Source organism: Engraulis encrasicolus, chromosome 11 (assembly GCF_034702125.1).
Source record: "Engraulis encrasicolus isolate BLACKSEA-1 chromosome 11, IST_EnEncr_1.0, whole genome shotgun sequence".
In the NCBI taxonomy this organism is placed as follows: Eukaryota; Metazoa; Chordata; class Actinopteri; order Clupeiformes; family Engraulidae; genus Engraulis; species Engraulis encrasicolus.
In genome coordinates, this window is record NC_085867.1 from 25,071,423 (window position 1) to 25,083,922 (window position 12,500).

Consider the following 12,500-nt stretch of genomic DNA (forward strand, 5'->3'; position numbering starts at 1 on the left):
TTGGGGGGGGGCATAATCCTTCTTAAAAAACCTTTAGTAAAATTGTGTAGAGTTATTCCTTCTCTCTTCAATATTGGTTTCCTCTACATAAATCCTAATCCTAATTCGGGGTGTAACAGCCTCCATGGTGATATGATTCAATATTGATTACTCAAGGCAATGATTCAATTCTTTTCCATACTTGACATGAGTACCCCATGATATGATGCAATGTGATTTAATTCGATTTGATTTTTTCCAATTACTTTTCCACTTCTATTATGTTATCGAGCTAGGGCATTGGGCTGGGGCAGCGATTCGATTATTTTCGATACTTTAGAATGCTAGAGATGCGATGTGATGCGATTTGATCGTTGGCCATAGGATCGATGCATCGATACATATCGATTATTATTTACACCCCTAATCCTAATCCTCTATCTCAATCTCCATACGACCTGACAATATTTGGCAATGGCATATCACTATGCCATTGCACTGAGCTAACATCGGTGAATGGGTAAAACAAAATCCACGTTTCGGCCAGTGTGGCCTTTCTCAAAAAACTTGGTATTTTCCTCTCAGAAAGTGATCTTGCACCCGCTACCTGCACCTCGAAACCTCTGGTGTGTGTTGGTTTCCTCTTCCAAATATAAAACAAAATCCAGTCATTTGAAACTTCAACTGAGTTCAATCCCTCCACCTAAAATCCAGTCCAGGTCCCGACCCTCTGTATAACATGAGTACAAAGGTAGGCTACATATGTAAGACCACCAGGATACCTGCCAACTGTCCTTCATAGGAACATTCAGACTAGGGCTGCACGATATTAGAAAAATATGTGATACACGATAACATGACTGTATATCGCGATATTGATATTACTGGCGATATTTAATATATACTACACATTTCCACTCTCTACTTGCCATTCTACACTTTATCATTGTATGAAACAACTGAGAGCAATGTTTTATTTCCAACATTATTTTTATTCGGTAAAAACATGGCTAATATACAGCATCAACTTAACATGTCAACCTTTTTAATACCTTTTTTAACCTTTTCACCAAATTGGCTATTATTAAAAATTAACAAGTAGGTATCACGATATAACAAACTTTTGCAATATGTGTATCGCAAGCCGTGATATCGCGATATCGATACATTTTTGATATATCGTGCAGCCCTAATTCAGACTCTGGTGGATATCTGGCACGCAGCAAGACTAAACATTCAAGCGTTTGTGTTTTTCTGTTTTTGTATTCCTGCGTTGGCTGTGTGTGTGTGTGTGTGTGTGTGTGTGTGTGTGTGTGTGTGTGTGTGTGTGTGTGTGTGTGTGTGTGTGTGTGTGTGTGTGTGTGTGTGTGTGTGTGTGTGTGTGTATTTGTGTGTGTATTTGTGTGTGTGTGTGCGTGCGTGCGTGCGTGTGTGTGCGTGTGTCTTGATGGAAAAACAGTCAATTCAGCAGCTGAAGTGAATGTGTTTTCTCAGCCGTGCCCTCAAACAATCCAGCAGCCGCGTCCTCACTCTTCCTCTTCCTCTTCCTCTTCCAGCTCCCATATCTATCTTTTGCGCTCTCTCTCTCTCTCTCTCTCTCTCTCTCTCTCTCTCTCTCTCTCTCTCTCTCTCTCTCTCTCTCTCTCTCTCTCATGCACATATTTGGTTGTCCTTACTTCACTGCAATGCCCCCAAAACACACACAAACAGAGAGACAGAGAGACAGAGAGAGAGAGAGAGAGAGAGAGAGAGAGAGAGAGAGAGAGGGAGAGAGAGAGAGAGCAGTGTAGGGACCCCACATATGTGCACTACACAATGTGACTGCTTACCTTACTCTGGCCTTGTCCAGGGGGATCTGACAGACCATAAGACTGAGCCTCACAGCTATTTACACTCAGATCACCGCATCTCACAACTCACATATGATCACAGTGATGTTTTATTTATTTCGTCCAAAAGAGAGTGGTAGCCTCATATTGCAAACCGTTCCATCAGTGGAACACTCTTGAATTGTTACTACCATAGTACTACATTACCATGACATTACATAGAATCTTTAGCAATACAATACAACTTTAACACTGCCATTGGAGAAATGTATGTACAACCTGAACGTTAAATGGCCAAACGTCTGGACAACAGAAATGTTGTCGGCTCGGCAATTGCATTGCAAGTGTAATGGTCTGTGTGCTGGGTTTTTGTCTACAAAAAGAGTATTTACTTGTATAACAGGAGCCTTGTCTCAAGACTGCTAGGCCCAAGTCTTTTCCCATCATATGAAGAGTTCAGATGCAAAACCCCCTAACTCCATTTCTGAAGACCGGCACTTCTATATTTTTAGAGAACCCCGTTGTTGGTTTGGTTTACATTCATGTACTTGATAATACATATAAATAGTTATATTACATAAATAAATAAAAAAATGCAATTTTGATACTGTAGCTTTGTATAAAATAAAAATGAATTAAGATTATTTTCTGAAAAGGCACGTAGGGGGTTTTGCATCTGAACCCTTCATATATTATTATATTATTATTATTATTATATTATATTGCACTTAGCTGACGCTTTCATTTATTCAAAGCGACTTACAGTTATTCTTTTTCAGGGTATTGGTTACAGGCCCTGGAGCAGTGTGGGGTTAGGTTCCTTGCTCAAGGGCACTTCAGCCATGGGCGGAGATGTAGGGAGAGGTCAGGGGGGATTCGAACCTGCAACCTCTAGATTGTAAGACCAACTCTCTTACCACTAGGCCAGTGTTTCCCAACCAGGGGTACGTGTACCACTAGGGGTACGCGAGCACGCTGCAGGGGGTACTTGGAAAAATGTTATTATTATAACAAATATATGGAGCAGTCACATCAGGACAGAGAAAGCGATATAGAAAATGAATTAGGGGGTACTTGTGGCACAACTAAGAGGCTTAAGGGGTACGACAGACAGAAAAGGTTGGGAAACACTGCACTAGGCCACGGCTGCCCACTAACCACTTTGAGATCATGTGGACTGAAACTGAAACCAATACACACAATACCAATAGCCTGCCATTACAAACATGCCTCACATACTGATGCCTGTATTTGCTCCCTCGCTTTGACTATAGACCAAACTCATTGACGCACAATTGGCATTGTGCAACCTTTGTGAACATTGGCTTCAAACGATAGGCCTAACTCAAAGTCCTTGACCCCTAATCATTGTTGCAGCTGCCCTCTGTCCTCACCTTACCTTTACCAACAAAAAAATCTTTTTCTACAAAAATCTTCTTTGACAGGTGCATCCGGGGAGATCAACAGCTTCACAAAGAAAGCTCCTGTTACTGAGAAAACACTACTGGAAATCACAAAGGACAGAGTGTGAGAGAAATTTTTGAAAATGCATCAGTTTTGGCCTCTCGTTTACACCTAAACAGTGTATTAAAAGTCTCATTTTAAGAATACGGTTTCAAAAAAATCCCTTTTAGGCACTTAAAACGCACAATGGCGTTTTTATTTTTATCCACATGTCGTGTTTATATGTAAATGGATAAAAAAGATTTGTGTTAAGAAATACCTGCATACAGTATGTGTTATCAGAACCTAAGTTGCCTCATCTTACAACAACTAATGTCTACAGTGCTACGTTTAGACAAGTTGATTTATAAGCAGGGTGCGATTTGTAGGGGGGAATGGGGGGGATTTTCTCCCCTTCTGGTCTTGATATCGCCACTTTTTCTACATGATTGTATCACAGTTCAATGTAATTCCATTGGTATGGCTTAAAATCTGAAACTTATCCCCCCCTTCTGGTTTTCCGACAAATCGCACCCTGTTTATAAGGGTTACCATGTCTTGTTCCACTCCCAGTAAACTCATAGCAATGTAAACAGATGTAGTTGAGGTTTTTCCCACAAAGGTGAGTTCCAATGTCATCCCATCTGCACCAAAGGATACTGCATATTAACAGGCTATGAAAAGGCCATTCAAGTCAAGTGCTAATCCAGCGGTTCTCAACCTTTTTGGAACAAAAGCCCCCTGGACCTCATCCTAAGGCTCCCAACGCCCCCCCTTGACCCCATCATAAGCCTGCCAACACCCCCCTTAGTATTAAACAAATTAAATAGACTCCCAATGACAACTAAGCACTGCCCCCTCTCAACTGTGTCCCTCTCAACTGTATCCTTCTCAACGCTCCCCAACGCCCCCTGGGGGGCTGTACCACCCCCCGTTGAGAAACACTATGCTAATCTGTTGCCAAAATGACACACATTGTGATTCGATCTCGAAGCAAAAAACAGAGATACGAATGAAAACTGGATGACAGGAGATTCAGCTTCAGTTTCTACAAAAAAATACCAGGAGGTGTCTGATGTGAATTACATTCCCAGTTCTTGTTTTCACCTAGCTAGACCTGGTTGCCAATGTGAGAGCTGGCAGTTCCCGGATGTCCACCACCATCCGTGGTTACGGGTAATGATGACAATAAACTGAAAAGTGCACCTGAGGAGTGTCTTGCCAAACACGTCTCTTGGCCACCTGTCCATCAGGGCGGTAAGGTGAGTCCCCAACGGCACTCTCCTGCGTGGTTAGGTTTCACCCAGCTGACCGCAAAAAGCATTTGGATTTCAGTGGTTATGTTTCAGTTATGCAATGCTATGATTGTGTGGCAGGAGATGGCACAACCCAATACACTACAGTACATAGGCCTACTGTACGACTTGAATATCTTTCTTGTATTAAACTATGCTCAACATGTAAAAAAGCATGGGCACACATGCCTGTGCCCAACCACGTTTTCCACTACCCACCCAAATAGAAGGCTATCAAGCTTATAGTATCAAGCACCATACATGCTCACTCATATGATTGTGAAACCATCCACAGTACCCATCACAGCCCCACTGACTCTCTCAGTCCCACTGACTAACTCTCAGCTCTCAACTATTACTTATTGACACTAACCGATAGTAATCATTAACCCTCCACAGGTCTGTCTTCACTTGACCACCTGGGCCTAGGCTGCAGGCCTCCCACCAATGTGTGATGACGACCACCAACACAACACACCAAGCGCCTCATGGGATACAGCTGTCACTGGACCATTCCAAAACGTGCTAAAGAAACATTTGCTAACAACACTGTGTATGTAGTAGTTACATGAGCTTTTATTGAAGATGACTGGGGACATGACATGTCACGAACGACACCATAAAAACGGCATAAAATGGCACTTGATCATGGGGTTTTTTTTGGGAGGGGGGGTGTTGTTGTTTTCAGTTTTTGATTTGTTTTTTACAATGCCCACCTTCCAAATTGTATCAACTATTTAAAAATCGAACTGCTGTGTTTAATGTCTTATTCATAACATACTCATCGCACTCTTATGGGGACAACTTCAAGTAAAACTAAACAAAGGTGTCCTTGAATGTGTGTTGTAGTAGTAGTAGTAGTAGCGTAGCGCCTCACAGACATAACACCTGTATAGCCTAAAGGACAGATGGTGACTACCTTAAGAACAAAAACAGGTTTCCCCGTAGCCAAAGCTAGAGTCCATTTACGCAGGATCTCCATTTTGGTGGAGACTGGTCTGTGACTGCTTAAATAAACAACACACACGCTTTTCCTGACCTCAAGCTTAAGTGGTTCACCTTGGGCTACACAACACGCATACCAACACATCTCTGCTACGCAGGTTGACACGTGGATCCAGCACATGCACGGTACTAGTATCCACACAGTACCAGCTAAAATACATACGTACAAGACACAGGCGTGTGACATACGTGTGACACAGGCCACACAATGTTTTCGTTTGAGAGATGGGAGAGAGGAGAGGAATGGAAAAGAATAGCGAGAGGGGGAAAGGGAGGATGAATGTTGTGTTTCAGAGAAGACGAGCGAGAGGGAGAGGGAGGAGAGAGAGCGCTAATGACAGATTAGAGATAGAGAGAGAAAGAGAGAGAGAGGAAGAAGGAAGATGAGGGAATCATATCAAAGAACAAAGTAAATCCCCAGGATGAGATGAGAAGAGAGGAGCATGTGTGCTTCCCTGAGAGCTCAACTACATAACACTACTAGCCCTGCCTGATCCACGCTAGCTCACGCGCTCACTGGCTCGCTTCACGCACGCACGCACATACACGCTCTCTCTCTCACACACACACACACACACACACACACACACACACACACACACACACACACACACACACACACACACACACACACACACTCTCTCTCTCTCTCTCATTCATACACACACACATCCGCACAAGTGGGCACGCACACACACACACACACACACACACACACACACACACACTGTCTCTCTCTTTCTCTCTCTCTCTCTCTCTCTCTCACACACACACACACACACACACACGTTCACGCACGAGCACACACACACACACACCACACACACTGCCTCTCTCTTTCTCTCTCTCTTTCAAACACACTCACACACACACACACACACAACCACACACACACACACACACACACACACACACACACACACACACACACACACACACCATCTAGCAGCCAGGCTGCCAGGGTTTACACAGTGGTGCTTCAGCAGCAGCCTGGTGTGAAACCCGACCCACTCCACAGATATATACATACAGCTACAGCAGTGTTACCGCAACACAGGGAGGCTCTGGGAGTTAACTCTTATGCCAGGGAAGCCGGCAAGGGGGACAAAGGGGTCAGTTATCCCGGGCCCAGAGAAAGTGGGGGCCCAGAATTGGGTACTCATTACATTGTATGTATTGTTTGGGGGGCCCCTTTCAAATCACCCTGTCCCGGCCCCGGTAAAAGCTGTCAGCTGCCCTGCTTATGCGCAAAGCCTCTCTTATAACCTACTTGTTATCATAATTATAACGACCAAGTCTTAATCTAAGACTCTCAGAAATGTCAGATCAATGTTGTTACGATGTAGTTGAGTGTTTTCCACAATGAACGAACGGGCCCTCTGGTGGGCCCATCTGCACTAAGTGGCCACATGCAGCTCTCTAAGTGAAGACCTCAATGGTAGAAGCATAGGCTAGCTCTAGCCAGGTCACGCATTCCTAGTGACGCAACACCTTCAGTGTTACTTCTAAGTCAGGCCAGGAGGAATACAAATATCGTTTCTGAGCACCAGAAAGATCGGGGACTCCTCCCACTTGGTCAGGAAGCAAACAGCCAGTAGCAAACCAAGGGAGGCGGGGCAACCATGCTGTTTGGGAAATGTTAATTGTTAGGCTCTTGGTCAGACCAAGGCCATATCTCAATGCCCAGTGTTCTAGCCTTGCTAGGACGTGAAACGCCCAGTGATTGGTGAACTCTGTGGAGTATCCAATCACTGGGCGTTTCATGTCCTGGCAAGGCTAGAAGACTGGGCATTGAGATAGGGCCAAAGTCTCAAAGAGATTTGAAAGTCGGTGATAATCAGGCTAGGCTAGTTCTGCTATGGAATAAAACAGAACAAAAAAACAGAATCAACCGTTTGTCCTGCACCTTGACCTGGGGTGTGCACAACCTTCGCCCCCAATTGAATTTACACTGTAACATTTACTGTGATCCAGGCCAAAGTTGGCCCCACACACACATCTCGGTCCAGCCCAGAGTGTTCCAGAGCACAGATATCATCTGATAGAGCAGACCTGGTGTCCACAATAATTCATTGTCATCCATCTTAAGGTTTTGTCTTGCTCACATCAAAGCCTGCTCAAGAGAAGGGTTGGATATGTGTAGGCACGCACACACACACACACACACACACACACACACACACACACACACACACACACACACACACACACACACACACAAACACACACGCACACACACAAACACACAGGCTGAGGAGAACTAAAAGAGGGGGGCTATAATCTTCTTACAGGCCCTATCAAAGAGATGGTATCATTCACCGCGTCGCACCTCTACGCTGTGATGAGATCCGCACGGGCAGCAGCGGCATCATTAGCGCATAAAGCCCAAACGCCTGAGGGCCCGTAGGCCAACAAGATAGGGGGATTATGCCATGCCATTACAGACCCGGACAGGTTGCTATTGGTTAACATTCGGTTGATAGACTGTGAGAGAAGTTAGGAAACTGAGCCTGTTATTGACAGTAATATTCTGAAAACAGGCGTTCTCACTTTCTGTCGGGGCGTCTACGCTCGCTTGCTGAAAACAGGTGTTTCTTCATATCTGCACTAAATACACATTTCATTCTTTCTCCAACAGGTGGTTTCTCGCGTAGGCCTATGTTTAGGCTACCGAGTGTGAAAAAATGTTATTGAGAGAAAGGGCGACGTGTTGAGGCGTTTTTCATGATGCAGGTTAACTTTGCCTCTTTCATGTGACAGTTGATATTGTAAACGATATGCTGTCGTCATTGAAACTTTAAAAAAATAAATAAATAAATAATAATAAAAAAAAGACAGACATTTCGGTTACGTTTGGCTACTCTTGCCGTTTCTGTCACGTAGGCTAGTGATGCGATGTGGCCTCGCAGCATCGCTGCAATTAACGACAGACGGCTACCACACAAGACTAAATGCTGAACTAGTCTCACTTTACATGTCTAGATGTAGCCTACTGTGCAGTGTAGGCTATGCAGTTGAGCTGCAACCCACTCCCCCAGGAAGTGATATTTAATTGACCCACACACTATCCGTCTGTATTTGGAGCTGTAAGAGAGCAGGGATAACACAACTGAAACCTGGACGCATCAACTCACCTCCAACCGCTCCAAACGCGGCGCTGAAGTGGGGAAAGAAACTTCACCGACAGGTTGATTTCAGTGTCACCTTGTCTATACAATCCAAATGAACAACTTACGCCTAAACTTAGTATGCAACAATAATATCCACCACAGCAAAACAGGAACACTACTTGTGTCGAAAACGAGACTTCAGTATCCACAGCTCACGATTCATTCCCAATGGATCGAGCTCTGCGTTTGGAGAGCACTCGCTCGTTTCAGGTCTGCGCCGGTGGTGCGCTCTCGCGGTCCTGCCCCCTCCCCGGTGACGGGTCACCACGGAGAGACGAGCGCCACAATAACATGCTCACGTGACCGTGGAACAGAAGAGGAATTGACGCCACTCTGATTTTAACCCCTTCGTGTTTAACAGGTGAGTGGGGGGCTGCAACAGTCATGCATACACAGTTCATGCACTTCAATACATTAATTGATATGGCCTGGACATGTCATTATCAATAAATGAAGAACTTCAATGCAAAATGGTGAATATCCATATTGGAACATTTTGGGAAATTGACATTTCTGTATTGGGCATCCCATTGCATTGCATTGCAAAATGCAATTAATATAGGTTTAAAAAGTATGTTCACTAAATGTTTGAATTACAATAATCTGAAGAGTCATTTCCAATAATAAAATGCAAAAGTCAGAATTGGTGGATACACCATTTTGCAACAAAACTTATTTGCATTTGCATTATTTAAGGTAGATATACAGGTAGGTAGGCTATATATAGGTAGGTATATTTTAAATTGTGATTGGAAAGAATAGCCTATTTCAGTTCAGAAGCTAAATTATTGGTCGGACCAGGGTTCAGAAAACGTGTCAATGTAGCAAGATCAGTAGCATTCTGAATGCGAAACCTGAAACATAGAAGAGTATTTCACCTACAGTAACAATAGTAACTCCTTTCTTGAAGATCTTACTTTTACTGCACGGCGGTAGTGAAGTTAACTTGCGTGTGTGGCTGTCAGTGGTCGCCATAACACAGCAGCCTTGAAGTGAAGGACAGACCAAATTGGGTCAGAGCCATTTCCCCCCTTTCCTCCTAACTTTGACACAGCCCACAGTATACCAGAAACTCTCCCATGCCCACTCACAGAGAGAGAGAGAGAGAGAGAGAGAGAGAGAGAGAGAGAGAGAGAGAGAGAGAGAGAGAGAGAGAGAGAGAGAAACTGTCAGTGTGTGTGTGTGTGTGTGCGCGCGTGCGTGTGTGTGTGTGCGTGCGCATGTGTGTGCATGTGTGCGCGCGTGTGTGTGAGAGAAACTGTACATGTGTGTCTGTGAGTGTGTGTGTGTGTGTGAGCGTGTGTTCCTATGAGACCCTGGACACTAAACAGGAAGCTAGTTTGAGTCTAAACAAAGTGCCCACCCTTCCTGCGCCCTCCGCAGCCCATCGACCCAGATCTGAGCTGGCCCTTGCTGGCGCTGTGTTAGACTGACGCTACCCTCTCGTCCCAGCGTGCCATTTCTAGTACAGCCCCCAGCCCTCTGAAGTGGCCCAATAGGGAACACTAGTGAAGAGAAGGGCCTACTACAGTAGCCCGGCTGGCTCATCTAATACTTTCATGCATTACTTACATGAGATGTGAGCAGAGCAACCTCCAATAGGGATCTCTAGCACAGGCCTGGCAGCAGAGACGGATCATGGTTTAATGGGCCTCTGGACCAGACACCAAGAAAGGCCCCCTCTCCGTGGAATGGTGAGGTTCCAAAAGGTTTGGGGGGTTTAGAGATGTTAGAATAGCCTTTGTTGCTGGAGATTGAAAATATGGTAGTTACAGTAAAAGTGCAATTTTAACGCACTATGACAACTTAAATACAGACCAATCATGAGGTGATTTTGTAGCACAGAGGCTTGGGCAGCAGGGCCCCTTGGTTCTTGGGCCCCTGGGTCTGGGCCTGGTAGGCCCATGCGGTAATCCATCCTTGCCAGTCAGCCCTCTGAAATAATTTGGTGTTAGGGAAGTTCACTGGATAAGTGAAGAGCCTAGTCTAGACCTCATCTAACACATGAGGACAGCCCCATCTGCTGGAGAGATGTGGGCAGAGCAACCTCCTGTGGAGTCTTCAAAGAAAATTGTTGCTACACACTTATTTATTATTTATTTTAGTTTGTTAAAGTGTTGACAAGAATAATTAAAAGAAAAATTTAGTTACTAATGCCCACAAGGACTTTTACTGCTGGAATTGCTCTGTTCACTGATGATGATGATGATGATGATGATGTAACCAAGAATATTGTGAGGGCAAATAAACACAAACATAGGCTACCTACCACATAATCTTTTTTAAAAGTGAGATCTGATAAGTTACACTAAAGTTTACGTTCAAGTGTTCTGATTACTGTAAGAAACACTCCACGTCATATCTATAGATCTACTGCCCTCATGTGGCTGCAATCGTAATAGTTCCAGAAAGTTAAACGTTCCAGAAAGTTGAAATCAGATTGACTCTCTCTTTTACTTTAGTAAAGCTTTTTGCTTTACTTTACTTTAATGTTTCATGGCAGGGTACATAGATGAACACATTCAGTATACATTTATATGTGCCAGATTGTAGGCCAGGGGCTAATGTCCATCTGTAATCCAATAGACAGGTGAGATGTTTATTAAGAAAGTTTCGCATATTAATGCATTTCCCCGTGTGTTATTTATTTTGAAAGGGAGGGCATATTTTTTACAACAAACAGACCCTATATTTACATCCACATTTCTAGCAGTTATTTCACTGACCACATGGTGGCGCTTTAACACAGATTGCCTTTGAGTCACATAGAATTGTTTGTGGACATCATATCATGATATAGGCCTACACACATGGCCGTAACTACCATTGAGGACACAGAGGTCATTTTTTTCAGTAATGTAAAATGTATCTATTGATGAAATCCAATGTATGATCAACAATGATAAATTCAGTTTATATACGCCACTGAAGTGTTATGTGTCTTATTATCAACAATCTCTTTCATAGCGTATGTATGCATATGTTTGCAATTCCACATTTCTAGCAGTTCCTTCACCTGACATTGCTGGCACTTTACTAGGCTGCCATTTCAGTCATAAAGAAATAATTGTATTCATTATAAACATAAGTCTCTGAGACTTTCCTGTTAGGGAAACACTTCAAAGTTAATTATTGGCATTGGCACATTTCCTGTTTTTATATAGACCCCCTTAATTCATCAAGTCGCCATTTTGCTATCTCACAATCTAAGATAAGATAAGATAAGGTAAGATAAGTATGCCCTTTATTATCCCACAATGGGAAATTTCATTCGCTGCAGCAGTAACATACATACAGATGTGCAAAAAGCAAAGGCACATACAGACATAGGACCAGGAGGATTAAAAAGTATATAAAATAGATAAAAATAGAGATGTTATAGAAAAAGGAGATATTTCTGTTTAAAATCAAGTACGTAAAAAGTGCATTGTTAAAAAAGTGCATTAGCAGCATCATAAAAGGAGGAGGGGGGGGGCTATAAAATAATAAATATAGGCCTACGTTAAAAGGTTAAAAAGTGAATAAAGAGGGAGGAGTCACAGAAGCTTAGCATTGTCATCATTAGTCATCAGTCATAATCATCAACACCATCCCTACCACCACCACCTTCATCATCATAGCTACCGCAGGGACTTGGTGCTGTTATATAGTCTCACTGCAGAGGGAAGAAAGGCCCTGCGGTACCTCTCTGTTCTGCAGTTTGGGTGGAGACGTCTACTACTCATTGGGCTCAGTAGGGCTGCCACTGTCCCGTGCAGGGGGTGGTTGGTGTTGCCCAG

At 43.6% G+C, this 12,500-nt stretch overlaps 1 protein-coding gene across 1 annotated transcript in view; it reads right to left on the reverse strand.

Moving 5' to 3' along the window:
- Nucleotides 1-8,941, reverse strand: part of arhgef28a (Rho guanine nucleotide exchange factor (GEF) 28a) — a 148,540-nt gene extending 139,599 nt beyond the window's left edge. The window contains exon 1 of the mRNA XM_063210263.1: nucleotides 8,686-8,941. The gene's annotated coding sequence lies outside the window, so the exon portion shown is untranslated. The remainder of the gene's footprint in view (nucleotides 1-8,685) is intronic.
- Between the last annotated feature and the right edge of the window lie 3,559 nt (nucleotides 8,942-12,500).